This window comes from Colobus angolensis, unplaced genomic scaffold, assembly GCF_000951035.1.
Source record: "Colobus angolensis palliatus isolate OR3802 unplaced genomic scaffold, Cang.pa_1.0 Scaffold81, whole genome shotgun sequence".
NCBI classification, from domain to species: Eukaryota; Metazoa; Chordata; class Mammalia; order Primates; family Cercopithecidae; genus Colobus; species Colobus angolensis.
In genome coordinates, this window is record NW_012121932.1 from 2,415,061 (window position 1) to 2,428,169 (window position 13,109).

Sequence of the window (13,109 nt, forward strand, 5' to 3'; positions counted from 1 at the left end):
CTATTATTTATTTATTTATTTTTGAGACAGAGTCTTGCTCTGTCACCCAGGCTGGAGTAAACTGGCACGATCTTGGCTCACTGCAACCTCTGCCTCGTGGTTTCGAGTGATTCTCCTGTCTCAGCCTCCTGAGTAGCTGGATTACAGGCATGTGCCACCAGGCCCAGCTAATTTATGCATTTTTAGGAGAGACAGGATTTCACCATGTTGATCAGGCTGATCTTGAACTCCTGACCTTAGGTGCCTTGGCCTCTGAAAGTGCTGGGATTACAGGCACAAGCCACTACGCCTGGCCTAAGAATCTTATTTCCAAATAAGGTTACATTCTGAGGTACTGGGGATTAGGACTTCAACATATCTTGGAGTTCAGTGGCAAAGACAAATAGTGACTCTGTGACACTGGAGGTATACAGAAAGGTGGAGTTAAGTATTTATTTTTTATTTAATGAAGGGAATATAATCACTGGTTGTTCAGAATTTTATATTTCCACTCTAATTTTTGATACCAAATATCTACCTCTGATTTCTTTTTTGTTTTGTTTAGCACATATTTTGACTTTTTTCTTAAATAATTTCAACTTTTATTTTAGATATAGTGGTACATGTGCATGCTTGTTACCTGGGTATATTGTGTGATGTTGAGGTTTGGGGTAAGATTGATTCCATCACCCAGGTACTGAGCTTAGTACCCAATAGTTAGTTTTTCAACCCTTGCCCCCTTCCCTCCCTTCCCACTCTAGTCATCCCCAGTGTCTGTTGTTGCCAGCTTTATGTCCATGAGTACCCATTGTTTAGCTCCCACTTATAAGTGAGAACATAGGGTATTTGGTTTTCTGTTCTTGCATTAATTCACTTAGGATAATGGTCTCCAGCTGCATCTATGTCACTGCAAAGGACATGGTTTTATTCTCCTTTATGACTGTGATGTATTCCATGGTGTGTATATACCACATTTTCTTTACCTAATCCATTGATGGACCCTTGGATTGATTCCATACCTTGGCTATTGTGAATAGTGCTGTGATAAACATATGTGTGTATGTGACTTTTTGTTAGAAAGATTTCTTTTCCTTTGCATATATAGCCAGTAATGGTAATTGCTGTGCTGAATGGTGGTTCTGTTTTAACTTCTTTGAGAAGTCTCCAAACTGATTTCCACAGAGGCTGAACTATTTTCATTCCCACTTTCAGTGTGTACGCATTCCCTTTTCTCCACAACCTTACCAGCATTATTACTTTTTTACTTTTTAATAATAGTTATTCTGACAGGTATGTGATGATATCTTATTGTGGTTTTGATTTGCAATTCTCTGGTGATTAGTGATATGGGGCATTTTTTTGTATGTTTGTTAGCAACTTGTATGTCTTCTTTTGAGAAGTGTCTGTTCATGTCCTTTGCCCACTTTTTTTTTTTTTTTCTTCAACTTTTATTTTAAGTTCAAGGATATATGTGCAGGATGTGAAGGTTTGTTACATAGGTAAATGTGTGCCATGGTGATTTGCTGCTCAGAATCTATTAGCTATTCTTAAGCCCAGCATCTATTAGCTCTTCTTCCTGTTGCTTTCCCACCCCTGCTCCCCTGACAGACCCCAGTGTGTGTTGTTCCCCCAATGTGTCCATGTGTTCTCATCGATCAGCTCCTACCTATAAGTGAGAATATGTGGTGTTTGGTTTTCTGTTCTTGTGTTAGTTTGCTGAGGATAATGGCTTCCAGTTCCATCCATGTCCCTGTAAAAGACGTCATCCCCTTCCTTTTTATGGCTTCATAGCATTCCATAGTATATATGTACCAGGTTTTCTTTATCTAGTCTATCATCAGTGGGCGTTTGGGTTGATTTCATGTCATTGCTATTGTGAATAGTGCTGCAGTGAATGTACTTGTGCATGTATCTTTATGATAGAATGATTTGTATTCCTTTGGGTATATACCCAGTAATGGGATTGCTGGGTCCAGTGGTATTTCTGGTTCTAGGTCTTTGAAGAATCATCACATTGTATTCTTCAATGGTTGAACTAATTTACATTTCCACTAACAGTATAAAAGCATTTTTATTTCTTCACAGCCTCACCAGCATCTGTTGTTTCTTAAAGTTTTAATAATAGCCATTCTGATTGGCATGAGATGGTATCTCACTGTGGTTTTGATTTGCATTTCTCTAATGATCATTGACATTGAGGTTTTTTTTCATATGTTTCTTGGCCACATGAATGTCTTCTTTTGAGAAGTGTCTGTTCATGTCCTTTGCCCACTTTTTAGTGCTTTGCCCACTTTTTAATAGTATTGTTTTTTGCTTGCTTATTTGTTTAAATTCCTTTAAGATTCTGGATGTTAGGCCTTTGTCAGATGCGTAAGTTATAATTATTTTCTCCAATTCTATAGGTTGTCTGTTTACTCTGTTGAGAGTTTCTTTTGCTGTGCAGAAACACTTTAGTTTAGTTAGGTCCTATTTGTCAATTTTTGTTTTAGTTGAAATTGCTTTTGAGGACATAGTCACAAATTCTTTCCTAAGGCTGATGTCCAGAGTAGTGTTTCCTAGATTTTATTCTAGGATTCTCATAGTTTGAGGTCTTACATTTAAATATTTAATCCATCTTGAGTTAATTTTTGTCTATGGTGAAAGTTAGGGGTCCAGTTTCATCCTTCTTTATATGCTAGCTAGATATCCCAGCACCATTTATTGAATAGGGAATCCTTTCTTCACTGCTGATTTTTATTGACTTTGTCAAACATCACATGACTGTAGGTGTGCAGTTTTATTTCTAGGTTCTCTATGCTGATCCACTGGCCTATATATTTGTTTTTGTAGCAGTTCCATGCTGTTTTGGTTACCGTACCCTTGTAGTATTGTTTGAAGTTGAGTAATGTGATGCTTCCAGCTTTTTTTTTTTTTTTCTTAGAATTACTTTAACCGTTCAGACTCCTTTTTGATTCTACATGAATTTGAGAAGAGCTTTTTATAGCTCTGTGAAAAACGATATTGCTAGCTTAATAGAAATAGCATTGAGTCTATAGATTGCTTTGGACAGTATGTCCTTTTAAGAATATTGATTCTTTCAATCCATGAACATGGAATATTTCTCTATTTTTTGTGTTACCTATGATTTCTTTAAGCAGTGTTATGTAGTTCTTGTAGAGATCTTTCACATCCTTGGTTAGATGTATTCCTGTTTTTTGTTGTGTGTGTGTGTGTGTGTGTGGCTATTATAAATGTGATTGTGTCCTTAATTTGACTCTGATATGAATGTTATTTGGTGTATAAAAATGCTACTGATTTTTGTACATTGATTTTGTATCCTCAGATGTTACTGAATTCGTTTATTACAGGAACCTTTAGCCAAAATTTTTATGGTTTTCTAAGTATCGAGTCATATTGTTAGTGAAGAAAGATAGGTTGACTTCTCCTTTTCCTATTTGGGTGCTTTTTTTTTTTTTTATTTTGCCTGATTGCTCTGGCATGGACTCCCAGTGTATGTTGAATAGGAGTGGTGAGAGTGGGCATCCTTACCTTCTTTCTGTTTTCAAGGGGAATGCTTCCAGCTTTTGTCCTTTCAGTATGCTGTTGACTGTGGGTTTGCCATAGATGGCTCTTATTATTTTGACATATGTTTCTTCAATGCCTAATTTCTTGGGGATTTTTATCAGGAAGGGATGTTATATTTTATTAAAAGCTTTTTCCACATCTATTGAGATGATCATATGGTTCTTGTTTTTAATTCTTTTTATATGGTGAATCACATTTATTGATTTGTGTATGGTGAACTAACCTTGCATTCTAGGAATGAAGTCTACCTGATCATGGTGAACTAACTTTTTGATGTGCCGTTGGACTCCGTTTGTTGAAGATTTTTTCATCTACATTCATCAAGGATAATGGCCTATGGTTTTTCTTGTTATTGTGTCTTTTGCCATATTTTGTTATCAAAGCAATGCTCACTTCATAGAATGAGTTAGGGAGGAGTCCCTCCTCTTCAATTTTTTGGAAATAGTTTTAGTAGGATTTGTACCAGCTCTTCTTTGTACATCTGGTAGAATCTGAATGTGAATTAACCTCATCCAGGGATTCATTTGGTTGGTAGATTTTTTTTATTGCCGATTTTCCATTTTGGAAGTCAATATTGGTCTGTTAAGGGTTTTAATTTCTTCCTGATTCAATCTTGGGAGATTGTGTGTTTAGGGGAATTTATTTATTTCCTCTATATTTTTTAATTTGCTTGCATAGAAATGTTCCTGATAGTCTCTGAGGATCTTTTGTACTTCTGTAAGACCAGTTGTAATGCCACCTTTGCCATTTCTGATTGTGCTTATTTGGATCTTCTCTCTTTTTTTACTTTGTTAATCTAACTAGCTGTCTATTGATCTTGCTTATCCTTTCAAAGAACCAGCTTTTGGTTTTGTTTATTATTTGCATGGATTTTTGAGTCTCGATTTCTTTCAGTTTTGCTCTGATTTTATTATTTTATTTTTTTTTCTGTTTTAATTTTAGTCACTTCTGCTAGCTTTGGAGTTAGTTTCTTCTTGTTTGTCTAGTTTCTTTAGGTGTGATGTTAGATCTTTAATTTGAGATCTTTCTAACTTTTTGAGGTAGGCATTAGGCAATATAAACTTGCCTCTTAACAATGCTTTTGCTGTATCACAGAGATTTTGTTATATTGGTGTTTCTGTTTTCATTTATCTCAAAGAATTTTTTTAATTTCTAGTTTAATTTTCTTGTTTACTCAACATTCATTCAGGAGCAAGTTGTTTAATTTCTGTATAGTTGTGTGGTTTTGAGAAATCTTCTTGGTATTGACTGTTATTCCACTGTAGTCTGAGAGTATGGTTGGTATGATTTTAATTTTTTTAATTTTTAAGATTTTCTTTACAGCTAAGCATATGGTTGATCTTGAAATATGTTCCATGTGCAGATGAGAAAAATGTATATTCTGTGGTTGATGGATGGAGTATTCTGTAGATGTTCATTAGGTCCATTTGGTCAAGTGTTGAATTTAAGTCCAGAATTTCTTAGTTTTCTGCCTTGATGATCTTTCTAATGCTGTCAGTGCAGTGTTAAGGTCCCTCACTCTTGTTATATGGCTAGCTGAGTCTTTTCATAGGTCTGGAAATACCTGTTTTATGAATCTGGGTGGTTTAATGTTGGGTGCATAAATATTTAGGATAGTTAAGTCTTCTTGTTGAATCAAACCACTTATCATTATGTAATACTTTTGTGGACATATGTAATATGTCCTTTTTTATTGTTTTACTGTTGTTGGCTTAAAGTCTGTTTTATCTGATATAAAATAGTGACCTCTACTCTTTTTCATGTTCTGTTTGTGTGATAGATCTTTCTTCAACCCTTTCTTTGAACCTAAGGATATCTTTATCTGTGAGATGGGTCTCTTGAAGTCAGCAGATAGATAGGTCTTGATTTATATTTCCAACTTGTCACTCTGTGCCTTTTAAGTGAGGGCATATAGACCATTTACATTCAAGGTTAATATTGATATGTTAGGTTTTGATCCAATTGTGAAGCTGTTAGTTGGTTGCTTTGTAGTTTCTACTTTGTGATTGCTTTATAGACTCTGTGTGCTATATACTTAAGTGTGTTTTTGTGGTTGCAGGTGTCATTTATTTTTTCCATGTTTAGAACTCCCTTAAGTATCTCCTGTAAGGTTAATGTAGTGGTAACAAATTCCCTTAATGCTTGCTTATCAGGAAAAATATTTTATTTCTTCTTTGCTTCTGAAGATTAGGTTGGTGGAACATAAAATTATTGATTGAAATTTCTTTTCTTTAAAAATACTGAAAATAAGCCCCCAATATCTCCTGGCTTATCAGATTTGTGCTGAGAAATCCACTATTAGTCTGATAGTATTCTCTTTATATATGATTTGACTTTTGTTTGTAGCTGTCTTTAAGATCTTTTCTTTAGCTTTGACTTCAGTCTGGTGACTATATGCCTTGGTGATATTTGTTTTGTATAGTATCTCACAGGTATTCTCTGGATTTCTTATATCTGAATATCTACCTCTCTAGAAAGATTAGGGAAATATAATTGAATTATTCCTTCAAATATGTTTTCCAGGTTGTTTGCTTTATCTCTGTCTCTCTCGGGAATGCCAATAATTTATAGATTTTGCCACTTTACATATCCTGTATTTCTGAAGGACTTTCTTTACTTCTTAAAATTTTTTTTTTCTTTATTTTTGTCTGACTGTGTTAGTTCAAAAGATTAGAGTTCAAGCTCTGAAATTCTTTCTTCTCGTTGGTCCAGTCTGTTGATAGAGCTTTCAATTTTATTTCGAAATTCCTTAAGTGAGTTTTTCAATTTCAGAAGCTCTGATTGATTTATTTTAAGATGTTTATCTCTTACACTTCCTGGATTGCTTTAGAGGTTTCTTTGTGTTGATTTTCAACTGCCTACTGGCTTTTGTTAAGCTTCCTTGCAATCCATGTTTTGAATTCTTTATCTGTCATTTCTGAGTTTCCATTTTGGTTAGGGGTCATTACTAGCTAGCTATTGTGATCCTTTGGTAGTGTCACTATATTCAGATTTTCTCATGGTGCCAGAAGTCTGGCCCTGGTTCTTTCTCATCTGGAGACACTGCCACTTCTAATGATTGTAAGCATTTTTATGTGAATAGCATATTTTTATTTTTCTTTCTTCCCCTATAATATTACTATGTTCTTTTCTTTCCTCCTCTCCCCTGCTTCTTATATGGGATGTGACTGTAGAGAATGCTGGGCAGGGTATTTTGACTTTGCTTCAAAATAGCCCTATGTACTTCTGTCAGCCGGTTTTATCTTGAGCTATGCTCTCAATGTACAAGCCAGTAGATGGCACTTATGGGTAAGAGCCAGCTGTGGCCAGTGAGGCTGGGTATGTACTTAATCCTTGTTTAATGGGAATGTCTTTCTGTTGCATAAGGCAATGGGCTGATTTTTGGATTGCTCAGTGTTTTGAGCTCTCTGCTCAGGCCAGGAAAGGCCAAGATGGGCAAGGATGGACTTGGCAGGTTTGCTTACAGGTCCCTTGATGGCAGGTACAAGCACAGCACTGAGGGAGAATCCAGTGCATGGCCACTGAGTGTCCAGAAGTGTGCCTAAGCTTGGAGCTGGGGAACTGCTTGACCCCATGTTCTCTATCCAGGGATGGGGAAGATCTAAACTCCTAATCCAAGAGAGTAGTTGCTCTAGATGGTTGGAGATTTGAGCATGCAGCAGAGAATGCTGCCCTGCACCAAGATCTCTGCAAAGGAGGGATGGGATGACTCAGGCTGCTGAACCAGGCAAACAGATGCTCTGAATGCCTGGAGATCTGCCTGGGTGTGGAGCAGAGAGGGCCCCACTGCACCATGATCTATGCACAGGAAGGGCAGAGCTATTCAGGCTGCTGATCCAGGTGAGGAGGTATTCCAAATGCCTGGAGCTCTACCTAGAGTTGGAACATAGAGGGTTTTACTGCACAACAATCTCTGTCCAGGAAAGGTTAGGCGGCTTAGGTTGCTAAGCCAGGCAAGTGGGTGTTCTGAATGTGTGGAGTTCTCCGTGGAGTTTCAGTGGAAAGGGCCCGCTGCACCACAGTCTCAGGAGAACATGCTGGGCACTCAGTAATGACACATACAGACTGGTTCCAGGTCACCAATCTGCCCCTGCCTGCAAATCGCCTTGCCCAAGAGAAACTGCAGCAGCAGCAGCTCTCCCCACCCCACCCTACCCAGGCCTGTGATGGAGGAGAGCACAATTCCAGCACCTACTGCTGAGGCACTTTCCACAGTTTTGGCTGTGGAAGCTCCTGCCCTACTCCAGAGCAAGCACTCCAGTTTCTGGCCCAAGACTAAAATCCTGTGTGGGCATGCTACTAGGTCACCACAGAATTGCTGACTTTGTGTTTGTCCAGATTAAAAATGGCCTCCTACTGTCTGTCCCAGGTCTGGGAAAATGGCTGCAGCTTTTCCCAGTGTCTTTTCCTCACTACGTTTCCAAGGTCTCCCCAAGTTAGTTCCAGGGCTTGGGAGAAATAACCACTCTACCTTGGCCTGGGTTGCTTGGATCCCAGTGGAAAGGTGAGTCACAGAAGAAGGCTATCTGCCTCTCTCACTCATGTTTATCAGTCAGATGCTGTCATGAGGTCTGTTTGCCCATGTTCTCCTCCCCAGGTTCTGGGTTCCCTTCATGATTCCAGTGAATTATCATTTTTCTTCTTGAATTAAAGCTTACAGAGTTGATCTTTATGCACTATCTTGCTATTTTCAAGTTGCTGAAGCACACTAAAAGCCATTAATCATTTTTTTCCATCTTGAGGAAAAAATGAATTTATTATTATGATTTTTAGTGGCACAAGAATTCAGGTTTAACTTACTTTTGCCCTTTCTACTTAGACTCTTTTCTGCCTTAGTTTTAAAAACAGCTGCAAACTTCAGAAGAAGTTCTTGGCTACTTAAAATAGTTTTTTCTCCGAGATATTTACTCACTTAATTTTCAATCTTAGGACAGCATTTTTTAACTTAACTTAAAGTAGGTCATGTAGATCTAAAGTGTCTACATTTTTCTACTCACATTTAGAAAACTTTTCCTCTTCTGTAATATAAATGTTATTTCAACTGCCATTTGCTTTATTGTTGTATCTGTAAGGTCCTATGTGCCTATTAATTCAGTTCTCTCTTTCTCAATTATATTTCTCACTGTTATTACTGTTCTAACTCCAATTTTAAATAAAATACAATAATGGCGGCAAAAGTAAGTGTGCTAATCTATTATGGATCATAAATCTAAACCATTCTCTTAAAAAATTCAGTTTGAAATATTAAAAAACATGATAAAAATTAGAGTAGGAATGTGTTATTAAAATTCTCAGAATAACCTCATTAGCCTAATTTAGTTTTAACAGAGTTTTATACTTTTTGGCTGTTTACTGTTCTTCCTTGACCCAAATTTCTTACTTAAATATTTTTAGAACAGAAAATACTTTCTGAAGTTCTGTAAGATCTCAGAGAGGGCTAATATTTATCTGTTTCTATTGATTTGTTAATTAAGTTTCAACCAGGCAAATCCCCTAATATCCGTGAAGATGGGGACACTTTTATGAACAAAGCTTTGCTTTTGGTCAAAAATACAGTGTACACCTCTCTGTACACTGTAGATGTACATCCTCCCTGGATGGGGACCCTGGGAAAGGGGGGTGCATCACTCTGCTGAAGATCTTTTCGTTTTATAATTAGCGGAATGTGGAAAGGAGAATTTCAGACATTTCTAACTCCGTATGAGATAAGCTTGTGTCCTGAAATATTCATACCTCTTATTCAAGATGTATAATTGGCTTAAGTAGAAATGGAAAGTTTGTTAATACAGGAGAAAGTGAGACATAGTGATGATAACAAAACGTATGCTTGTGATGCATTAATCTTAGGCTGTCTTATCACTTTTTAAATATAACTAACAAGGCCTTATAGCAACTGTGGAATATATAGGTATTATGTGGCAGGTTTTATATTTTCAGGGCTCACATCATATTGTATGTGTTTGTATTATTAATCCATTCTCACGCTGTTAATAAAGACATAGCCGAGACTGGGTAATTTATAAAGAAAGGAGGTTTAATAGACTTATAGTTCAGTATGATTGGGGAGGCCTCAGGAAACTTACAGTCATAGCAGAAGGGGAAGCAAACATGTCCTTCCTCACATAGTGACAGGGAGAAGAAGAATGAGAACCAGGTGAAGGGGGAAACCCCTTATAAAACCACCAGATTTCATGAGAACTTACTCACTATCATGAGAATTACATGGGGGAAACCACTCCTATGATTCAATTACCTCCCACAGGGTCCCTCTCATGACACATGGGGATTATGGGAACTATGTTTCAAGATAAGATTTGGGTGGAAACACAGCCCAAACCATATCAATGCTATTTTAAACAACTAACAGTGTCAATTCAGTATGTAGCCCAAAAGATCTGAGACCAAAAAAATACAAAAAGTATAAATAAAAATGAATGTGGGCGGAGTCCTAAACAATATTGTATTTGTGACCATTGTATAAACCAACTTAGGAAAAAAAATATTTTTCTTTATGGTTTTGTAGAAGATGAAAAATTCAAAGAGTCATGGCATAGTATCATAGAATAGGAGAGTGATAGCTGTGTGCCATAAGAATAATCAAATAAACAACTTTATTTTTATTAGCTTTTATTATATTGTTACCCATCTTCAAATATGTAACTTTTATTTTTATTTGACAGAGGAAATAATACAAACTTGTAGAAATATACGTTGATTATAATTAGCATAAGAATTTGATGTGATTAATATGACAGATGCTGAGTAAGATAAATTGGCACTAGTTTTGCTGATTCATCACTATCTCCTTAACTTAAATATTTTTGTGGCTGTGTTGGTCTTTGTGAAGCTATGATACCCTGTTGCTAGTACTGTCATCTTTACATTCCAGGTCCTTGTGTCCAGAGAGTGTTTTTGGAATGAGAATGTGGATTGGGGGGCAGATGTGGCAACGGCTGGGTAGCAGATGTGTGCCCTTTGCAAGAGTCTTTGGAAAAAACAGAAATTGTGAATTTCTTTTAAAGGATCTTGGAAAAGAATTGCCACATATAGTCCAATAGAGTACACAAAATTGGACTTTGCTTCTGGGTACCTTATGACTGTAAAATTAGCTATTGAGTTCCCCATCTGGGAAATATCAATTATTTACTGTTTAGAACTTTCCCTCTTGCTAGTAGATGTACTAAAGACAGTGTTCTCACTTAATTTTGCTATTTTGCCAGGGAAAAGCAAGAGGAGTTGCTCTAGCTTGAACCTCTTCATCTTTCTATTGGGCTATAAATCTCATAAGGAAACAAAAATGTCCCTTCCATAATACACACTTAATACTTGATGTCAGTCTGCAAAACCTGCAAAATTTGCTCTGAGGAGGAACAGGATTAGGTTACATTGTTATATTGAACTTTTCTGAAGGCAACTTAAAGAATGTATTCTTCAAACTGTGGTGTTACTAAACGAAAATAAGTATATTTTGGAAAGTGATTTATAAGTGTTTAGGATACAGATTGTAATAGATTTTTTTTTTTTAAAATTTGATTATTTTTTTTTTTTTTTTTTTTTTTTTTGAGACAGAGTCTTGCTCTGTCGCCCAGGCTGGAGTGCAGTGGCCGGATCTCAGCTCTCTACAAGCTTCGCCTCCCGGGTTTACGCCATTCTCCTGCCTCAGCCTCCCGAGTAGCTGGGACTACAGGCGCCCACCACCTCGCCCGGCTAGTTTTTGTATTTTTTAGTAGAGACGGGGTTTCACCGTGTTTATCAGGATGGTCTCGATCTCCTGACCTCGTGATCCGCCCGTCTCGGCCTCCCAAAGTGCTGAGATTACAGGCTTGAGCCACCGCGCCCGGCCTAACATTGGTATAATTCTTAGAAGCATCTTAAGAACAAGTGATAATGGGGTGGTTTAGACCAGAACTCTGAAATAGTGCTTGCCCCCAGGGAATGAGCAAGAAAAGTAGATTTTCTGCAATAAGAGAACATGACAATTAGGCTGGGTATGGTGGCAAAATGGCAGCACTTGAGAGGCTGAGGCAGGAAGATCACCAGGCCAGAAGTTCAAGACCCACCTGGGCAACATAGTGAGACTCCTGTCTCTACAAAAACTTTTTAAAATTTGGTGCACATAGTGGCATGCACCTGTAGTCTTAGCTATTTGGGAGGCTGAGGTGGGAGGATCACTTGTGTTATCTCAGGAGGCTGCAGTGAGCTATGAACATGCCACTGCACTCCATCCTGGGCAATAGGGTGAGACCCCATCTTGAAAGAAAAGAAAATATGAAGACTCCTATTTCTATGTATTTCTAAATCTCATTACTTCTTTACTTTTTAAATATCATAATATTTATGATATAATATAATAGAGCATAATACATTTCTAATTCATAAGTAATGTGCAATACTTTGCCTTTCATCACTGTGGGTGATGAATCAAAGGCATTTAGAGACCACTGGTGCAGATGTGCTCAGGTGTCTCTGTGTATGTGGCTGAATGTAGGAATTCAGCGTTTAGTACTTTCTCTACAGGAAGTGATCTCCCAGCAAATTTTAACTTCATATTTATTTATGTAGAGAACATGTTTTAGTGACTGGTTACCTTAGTGACTGGTATCTTTCTGCTCCTTCCTGATGGCGCTTTCTATTCTCTCTCAGTGCTCAGTGTTCTGGGGCTAAAAAGGACTTGGGAGGTCACAGAATCTGTAGACACTTTTATTTGTCATATGAGTAAGCAGATCCCTGTTGCTAAGAGTAGCAAGTGCAGAGTAATTCTTCCTAAAAGGTGAGAAGACAGAAAGGAAATTATTTTGCAAAGTGTTATTTACTTAATTTTACTTTATCTTTTTATTTTTATTTGTTGAGACAGAGTCTCACTCTGTAGCCCAGGCTGGAGTGCAGTGGCGTGATTGTGGCTCACTGCAGCCTAGACATTCTGGGCTCAAGTAATTCTCTTGCCTCAGCCTCCCAAGTTGCTCGGACCACAGGCACATGCCACCATACCCAGCTAATTTTCTGGTTTTTTTTGTAGAGATGGGGTCTCTCCTTGTTGCCCATGCTGGTCTTGAGCTCCTGGGCTCAAGCGAACTTTCTGCCTTGGCCTCCCGAATTGCTGGGATTTTAAAATAATCAGTAATGATGTATCATCAAACATCATTGTAGAGATAAGTTAAAGTTAATGGCAAAATTGTATGTGAGAATTAGTGTTGATTTCCTATGTTCTGTTTCCTAATTTTTGTCATTTGATTTTTCATTTGACTGGAAGTCTGAGGTGATAAGTTGTTAAGTCATGCTTGCTAGCTAAATAAGGTTTTCTCTTTCTTCATTAAAATCTAAGAAGTCTTATTAATTATACAGTAATTAGGAATGCTTGCTTTTTTACAACTTGTCTTCTTTTACAAAGACCCAAGACTTAAAAAAAAAAAAAAAAAAACCAATAAATAAAACAAACACGAAATCCATACACTGTCAGATGGTGATTCTGGCAAATTAGAGAAAAGTGAAATAATTACCCAACCTAACACAATTAAAAATTCCTTTTCAAGGCTGGTAGCTCCTCTAATATAAACCCTTAGGGTTTA

General features: G+C 37.3%; 1 protein-coding gene across 3 annotated transcripts in view; it reads left to right on the forward strand.

The window, feature by feature from the left end:
- KCNK2 (potassium channel, two pore domain subfamily K, member 2) overlaps positions 1-13,109 on the forward strand; it is a 251,022-nt gene that overhangs the window by 182,341 nt on the left and 55,572 nt on the right. The window lies entirely within an intron of this gene.